General features: G+C 37.5%; 1 pseudogene; it reads left to right on the top strand.

Annotated features, from left to right (window-relative positions):
- The first annotated feature begins 372 nt into the window (after positions 1–372).
- LOC149264538 (uncharacterized) lies at positions 373–2,023 on the top strand (annotated as a pseudogene).
- Positions 2,024–8,734: the final 6,711 nt, after the last annotated feature.

The following is an 8,734-nucleotide window of genomic DNA, read 5'->3' on the forward strand; positions in this document are numbered from 1 at the left end:
GTTTATTGGTAGTGGAGGATTTTATTTCAGAGCAGCTAATCCTGATTAAAGATTCAATTTCTGATATCAAGAAAATGCATTCCGAATTAGAAATTCTCAAAGCAGGGGTTGGAAAATATAATTCTGGAAGTAGGGATAGAAACATTCTTCAACGTGATATACCTCCTCTGCACGTAGCGCGCACCTCCAGTGCTGTGGTAAGATTCAGTGATCACACAGCTGCTGTTAAGGCCATTGTTTGTTCCCCCATCAACACAGCCTTCTTGCTTCTGGAGGTGGGACAGCAGACAGGCGCATTCGCTTCTGGAACACTTCAACGGGCTCTCACCTAAATAGTATGAACACTGGAAGTCAGGTTCCATGTTGAATGGAGGAGCCTATCCACATCAGTGATACATTATTTGAGCACCATCAAACTGCTAACCTTTATGGTCGAAAGTTCCCTCTTTGGATATCACGTGATTCAGATAGGAATATTGATATGAGAAAGAAAATCTTTTGCAACAGATCTCTTAATATGAAGAGCATTGTAGCAATTGGGTTTGACATGGACTACACACTTGCACAATATAGACCAGAAACTTTTGAAACTTTGGCATATAATGGCACAGTTAAGAAGCTTGTTTACAACTTGGGATATCCTAAAGAGTTGCTGCAGTGGAAATTTGATTGGAGATACATGGTCAGAGGTCTTGTCCTTGATAAGAAACGAGGTAACATCCTAAAGATGGACCGTCACAAATATGTAAAAGTAGCATATCATGGCTTCAAGGAAATGTTGAGGGAAGATCGTTTTGCAACTTATGGAAACACCTTATTACAGGAATCCTTTGATGAACCTGATTATGCTCTCATTGATACGCTATTCTCCCTTGCTGAAGCATATTTGTTTGCTCAGCTTGTGGAGTTGAAGGATGTTCATCCAGAGAATCTTCCTGCAGGCACTGATTATAGTCAAATCTATAAAGATGTCCGAGCTGCTGTTGATTTGTGTCATAGGGATGGAACTATGAAGCAAGCTGTTGCAAGTAACCCTTCCAAGTTTATTGATGAAGATCAAATGATAGTACCAATGCTTAAAATGCTTCGTAATTCTGGTCGGATGACGTTCCTAGTTACAAATAGCTTATGGGATTATGCCCATGTTGTTATGAATTACCTTTGTGGAAAGTGTGGAGGAAGTGGAACTGCACCTCGTGATGATGAATGGCTAGACTATTTTGATGTAGTCATTACTGGCAGCTCAAAGCCTGGATTTTTTAAGGATGAGAATAGGGTTCCATTGTTTGAAGTGGATATCAGAACAGGGATGCTACAGAACATGGATAATGGCACTCCACTTGCACAGATTGGAGGAAGTGGATTAAGCCCAGGGTCACTCCCTCAAAAAGAGGTGAAGCAGGGATGCAGGGTTTTTCAGGTATGTGCTTAGGGAGGGAACGTTGGTCACCTTCATCAACTTCTTTCAATTGAAGCAGGTTCTCAGGTCCTATATGTTGGAGACCATATTTATGGAGACATATTGCGTAGCAAGAAGCAGCTCGGTTGGAGAACAATGCTTGTAGTACCAGAGCTTGAAAGGGAAGTAGAGCTGATTTGTGAGTCAAAGGACATCCGCAAGGAATTTAGGTGGTTGCGCCAACAGAGGGATCTCATTGATGATAAACTACAATGGCTGAAGTGGGCTCTCAAATATAAGGTGAACGATGAAGAAGAACAACATCAAGCATCTTCTGAAGTCAACAAGTTGCAGGTAGAGATAGAAAGAATTCGTGAACTTCATAGAAAGACACAAAGGGAATGTCATGAAAAGTTCCATAAAATATGGGGTCAACTTCTGAAGACTGGCTATCAGAACTCTCGTTTCGCAAATCAGGTCGAGCGGTTTGCGTGCCTCTACACAAGCCAAGTTACGAATCTGTGTTACTATTCTCCAAACAAGTGCTACCGAACAAGTGAAGACTGCATGCCTCATGAGTTTGACATCCTAGAACTTTGAAAGATATGTTGTTGAAATTAATTCAGGGAATTGGTAGAATACATGCCAGAAGAAGAAGTCAAAGCACGGCAAAATTAGAATGCAAAATATATAGGAACGAATTTGCCTATTTTTATCCTCAGTCCTGATTCTATGGGATCTGCGCTCAAGTTTTTCCTCTTAATTAGCCAATCATCAGAAGATTTAGAATAGATGAAACGCTCTTTTCTAATTTTTGTAATTTCAGTTGAAACAACACCTTTGTTGTTGGGTCGATTTGTTTTCCCACAGAGGAACTTATTTTAATGTATTGAAAAATCATTTTGTGAGGGGAGAAAGAGGAAGAATTCTGAGAGGTGCATGGAGGAAAGAAGAGCATTTCATTGTACAGTTGAATGACAGAGATTAATTAAATGGCTCAGCTCTGATCTGTAAGATTCTTGTGGTGTGGAAATTTAGCATATGTTTTTCTTCTGTTTCATATGTCTTTTTAATGTTTCCATTTCATTTCATAATTGTTTCTAAATGGATACTTTTAAGTGAGAAAGGCATAATTCAATTTATTTGCTCTGTCTTGAGGAAGTGTTCATATTTAATGTTTTCTTCTGTTCGATAAGGATTCATCACACATGCCCTTGTCGACTTCTCAGCAGTCTTGCCATTCCGTTTAATCTCAATTTAATTGTTAAATTTCACTCCTACCTCGCCTTATGGAATAATTTGTGCCTTTGATTAAATCTCTGCTCACGTTGTTCTTGATACCACGCTGCCCAGAAAACCCAATCATTCATTAAAACCCCTTTTCATATCTCTTTACTAGCCTAAAATCCGCATTCACTATAGGTCATCTCAGCCCATTTGAAAACCTTTTGCCAAGATAGACCCGGAGAGAGCCCTCTCCTGTCCTCGTAGGGCTAGCTACAAGGCTGAGCTTGGTTTGATGTTGCCTCGAGTTTTGCCTTCCTCAGCCTGAGGAAAAGTCGAGCGTTAACAACTGGAAATAATCATAATTTCACTATGTCATTCATTAGATAAATCATATCCACTTAAGCCATACATGAAACAACAATAGCTCTGATAAGTCATGTACTAGATAAATCATCATCAAGTAAGTCACACATTTAGGCCATACATCAACCATTTCCTTCATCAATACCAAATCTTCCAGTAGTTTCACGTGTCCGACCAATGCATCAATATTACATAATATTCATAAATAATAACATGGAACTGCAAAATAGAGCCTGATTATGGGTAGCTATCTAATTCAAAATGGGCATCACAGATGCTCATGTGACAACCTTGTGAAACCCCTTGGTAATAATTAGAGTTGAAATAGATTCAACTGTCCACCATGGAAAATAGAATTTGAACCTGGATATGCTATAAGGTGGTACCAAACTAAAATATTGGCAAGCAATGGATTAGTGCACTATCTATTCCACTAGAAGGTGCTAGTATAAGTTTCATGCATACAATTTCTTTAACACCTCAGTGAATATAAAAGTCCCACTCTTCAAAGTTGCTGGTTTTTCATCTTCCAAACAAATTAGTTAAAAAATAAAAGACTCCAAACTTCAAAAACTATTCCCAGCATGATTTTCATACTTATTGAGGGAAATTTCCTCTAAATGTCAAAGGTTCAAATTTATTATATATTTAATCATTGTTTACTAGTACTAAAACAATTTCATGATATATATTGCAGCTTACAATATGACCAGACAAATGAGAAATAATTAAACGAATGGAATAATTTCCTTTGCCCTGCTGCTATTAGTAGTTCCCTTCTAAATGGCACTGCATCTCTAAAGATGCCTACTCCTTTCACAAGTGGCCAGTGACCACAAAAGTTGTGAAGAAAGTTGAGGGTCCTTCTATCCAAAAATAGAGACATTATTTTTCACGACATTTTTATTCAACACTAGAATAAGGGTAAAAGTGTATTTTATTATTTTCATTGGTATTTTATTGACTAAATAAGCTTCCATTCAAAAATCTCAAATTCTCTACGAATTGACCTTCTCATTTAATTCAGGATCATCAAAAACAACTATCACAATAAGCCTTACACAAGTCCATGGTATTCAATCTATGTTTTCACTAGAAAATTCCACCACCCATAGAATAATCATTAACGTGACATATAGGATATTTCAACACATCCCAACCTGAATTCCCATGCTTCATAGAATATGAAATGAGACTAGAAAATTCATGCAAAGGTTCAGTTTACCAGTCATGTATGTTTACCTGACTAGATTGCTCTGGCTTTAGCACAACCTCAAATTATTGTGATAAATACAAGCAATAATATTGACACTTTGGGGTTTAGGTAATGTTATCACAATAATGGTGATAATATCGCAATAAGTATACCTAGTCTTAAGGCTTGGAAGGGAGAGAAATTTTGGCTATGGATTTGTCTTCATGTTAAAATGAATTTTTAAATATGTGCAAGGTAGTTTTAGTATCATTGTGTTGATGATCTTGATGAATTTGTATAAGCACAATGGAGAAAACCTTTCTCTAGGATGTCACCATGATATTGTGGGCTTTAAAAGTTTCCAAACAAAGTTGTGTCATATTTTCCATCTATCTGTGCAGGGAATCAAAGCACCACTGCTAAGGATCACATCCAATTCACACTCAATCCAATGCAATTGTAGGGGTGTCACTAAGCATACAGTATGAATACCTTGCTACATGATGTTGGCACCGATGTGAAGTGATCTGTTGTTCTTGAGAAGCTTGTAATAAGATTTTGAACAATTATTGAATTAAGATATGACCTTCAGGAAGATGGTGAACTTAACTTGTTCCTCCTCTTAAGACCATAAGAAGAGTTTAAAGAAGGATAGCTTTTGAACATTACCCAATGGATATCTCAGAAAAGATGATGAAAGAGTAATCATGGTTTCTTTAGAATGCAATGGAGGTTATCACTCTCTTAAAATGCATGCACAATAAGTAACATAGTGGAGAATGAAAGCAATCAATTAATATACAGCAAAAGATGATACTTGAATGTAGATGAAATCCAAAACAGTTACATCTATGAATTGCAATGTTCATTAATTTCATAGCTAGGTATCCCAACCTGTGGATATGAAAATAATAAATGATGGAGTCAAAATGGAATGGAATAGAATGGAAATATGATCAAACAGTCCATTAGGTGAACTGGCTTATGGGACCAAGATGCCTACATACAGAGCTGTTTCTGTAGGAAGTGACAAGGAACAAAATTTCCCAACTATGTCAGTCTACACTAAAAGGACCGCGGATAAGGTTACAAAAAGAAAAATAAGAACCTATAGAGTATAGGTTTAAGAGATGGGAGAATAGAAGAGGTTATCTCCCTAGACATAAATAGGCATTGTATCCCACTGTACGGTTCATCAAGAAGTTTTCTATTCCAGTTTAACTTTTTGTTGATTTCCTAGGAAAGAACATGCTTTGGTTAACAAAAAAAAATACTACTTTAAAAGTAGTGACTTGGCATGAGACATAACTCTGAAAATCTTGAGCTACATATTGATGTTACTGACTAATTAATTGAAGACAGTAATTTAGGACTGAACGTGTGTCATCATAACGAAAGTTGTACTGAGATTGCTCTTGCTAGCTTTCAGTCCTCAAATGTCTCACACGGGTCATTATACAATATGACGACATACTGTGTTCTGAGAAAAAGTATTGAATCATTTCAAACATCAAGATCTTATTACTTCTTGGATACCACACAGATTTTGAATTTTTGGCAAGAATCTCCTGTGATAAGTAAGGTTTCTTACTATATCATACAAAAATCAACAAAGCAGTAATAGATGCAGCTGGAAATTCTATCATGGGAGTGAAGTTTCTTACTATTTCATGCAAAAATCAACAAAGTAGTAATATATGCAGCCTGCAATTCTATAATGAGGTTAACAAATATAGAGTAAGAATTTGTTGTTTCCTTGCCAATTTCAGGGTTATAGATCAATCGTTAAACAACCTTAAGAGGCGTCTTAAGTGGCCAAACTCTTGGAATAACTTCACTGGAAGTAAAGTAATATTGTGGAAACAATACCATTGATGGAGTCTGAAATCAGACATCTCGAACTAGAGAGTAAGAAACAATATCACAATGGTTTCATAAACCAAAATGTTAATATTTTTCCAAACTAGAGCAAAATAATGGCTTCAAAGAGAATTGTGGAGAAATTCAAAGATTTTAGGAACTATGTTGGAGACCTTTACCATCTTGGGAAAATGCGCTATCTAGCTGAGGATTTTTTTTTTTCAAAAATATAAAGAAAAACTCTTTCAACCATTCCACTAAAAGACAAGAATGAGTAGGAAGAGATCCATTCAAATGATGTCTCAAGTTCAAAGAAAATAAGTCCCAAGAATGAAAAACGAACATTGGTTACAACTTAAAATGGAGTCTAATGGGATTATCTCCATGACCTTTCTCAAGGACCAGTAGCCTATTCTAAAAACTAAGAAACAGGTATTTGATGATTCACAGATGCTACAGTGTCTGATGGACAAATCAGTGGAAGAATTTTGGATCTCTTGAAGAAGTTATTTCCTATCCAAAAAAGAGAAAAAGAGTGACAGAGGTCTATTATCCAAGGAATGATAAGAGTTTGTACTTCTGTGATACAAGTTTTCCCTTCTGTGATATGGGACAGCTCCTCTGTAATGCAAATATATATTACTCTATGGTTCAAATTGTGATCCCTTAGACTGAAATCCAAGTCATCTCCTTACACAACAGTGATGTGAAGGCTTCTACGAATTTCTGAGGCTACAAACCTATGAGTATTACCCTAAGATGATAATCCTGTAGTTTGTTGCTAGTCTCTTCTTGACTTGGATGCGAGGTTCTGTAATGGCATATGTTCTAAATGTGATGCAAGGTTCCTCACTATGTTACAACAGAGACGCAAGTCCTTTGGACTATGTTACGAGTTATTCTCCTCACATAGCAAATATTGATGCGAATCCATCTACTTAACTAGACTATGGTTCTCCTCTAAAGTATCACTGATTTCTTAGGTTAACCCTATGAAGCAGGGATCCGAATTCCTACTTTGCCCAGTGATCCAAATCAACTTTAATGCAAGTCATCTCACGAGACACGACTGTAATATGAGACTGTAATCTAAGTTGTTCCTTGATCCGAGTTACTCCTTACATGCAATTTTGACATGACAGTCATACGAGAAGTCTCTTCTACTTGGACAGTGATGTGATCTAGTGATGCATATAGTATTGTTCCTTCCTTGGCTTCAACTATAATACCGATCCATGGACATAGATATGTAATACCTATAATACAGTGTTGCAAATTTACCTTTTGGGCATAACAATGATACAAAGAGACATAAAGACTAAAGCAAGGATTTGACATAAACATAAGCAAATCCTTTCGGGTTATAAAAGTCCTCTTTTTAGATATAATGCAAGCCTTGAAGTTAAGCATCCAAGTGTGGATGGTCTGAATTCTTGAGGTGAGGTTTATACGAATATACAGTCCTTCAACAATGTGAGTTCCTTTAGCTCACATAACAGTAGCATTTCCCTGACATAATAGTAATGTAAAGACAGATAATAAAGATCAGAAGGTCTCCTCTTCCTACTCTTGAAGTCTATTCGAAATTCCAAATCCATTCGAGTTCAGCTAGCAATCTGCATTATCTCTTGTGGTGTTCACAGACATACCATTTCACACATATTGGAGGAATCATACAAAAGCAAAATGCATATTTCAGTTGTGACTTCATTCTGGGAACAGAACAGTGAATAGAGATCTAGCTGCCCCAATTCCTTGTATCATATTCAATAGAAGGCAATAGTTTTAGGTACAAGGTCCAACTTATAAAAAGGATAAGGATTTGTAACAGCGTTCAACACAAATTGTACCCTACAGAAGCTCGAGGAGAACTGTTGTTGTAGACTAAGTAGAACAAACCTGTTGAAATTAAACCAAGGTCTTGCACGATTTGGTAAGAGGGTCCCACATGGCTGGAAGGAGGAACATGCGGCCATTGAGCCCTCACGCATTGAAGCTGGCTCCTGTAGTTTCGTCTACCAAGAGCTGGCCTGCGTATCCGGGATATGCCCCTCTTCCATACATTCCCCTGCAAGCAGACACACCCTCCAGAGGCAGAGCAGCATCGCCTTGAAAAAAACCAGTATTGAAGGGATTTGTACCAGTCCCCACAAGCACAGTGGCAATGTTTATGATCATACCATCCACGCCCACATCGGCATTAGGGGCTACCAGAGGTATGGTCTGAGGGTCATAGAGAGGCTGGTGGAAAGGCCAGGCGCACTGACCAGGGCACTGTGTTACAGAGTTTCCAACCCATGCATATGGCAAAGAGACTAAGCACCTGTATGGCCTTTATATTCAAGGAAGAAAATAGAGGGAAAAGGTTGCAGATCTTTAGGCTTAGGAAGCTTAGGTATCAATGATTCAGGGTCAATGTTAATATGCTTTTTATGAGTTCTTGGACACAAGTATAGGTCTAAACATCGCTCAAATATCTCGGAAAGGAATCTGTCATAAGTTGAACATTTCTCAATGAGTCGAACCTTTTAGGGATGAATTTAGGATGGTCTTCCTCATACATAAGCTGATATGAATTGATCTCCTCCTGTGTTGGAATATATTCAGGTGGAGGATTGTATGATTCTTCATGCCCAAGTAACTTTGGTTTTGGGGCTGGGATATAACTCAGCCTGTTTGCCATTTTTTCT

Source organism: Pinus tabuliformis, chromosome 6 (assembly GCF_031772625.1).
Source record: "Pinus tabuliformis cultivar Carrire ecotype Pingquan chromosome 6, CPIR1, whole genome shotgun sequence".
In the NCBI taxonomy this organism is placed as follows: Eukaryota; Viridiplantae; Streptophyta; class Pinopsida; order Pinales; family Pinaceae; genus Pinus; species Pinus tabuliformis.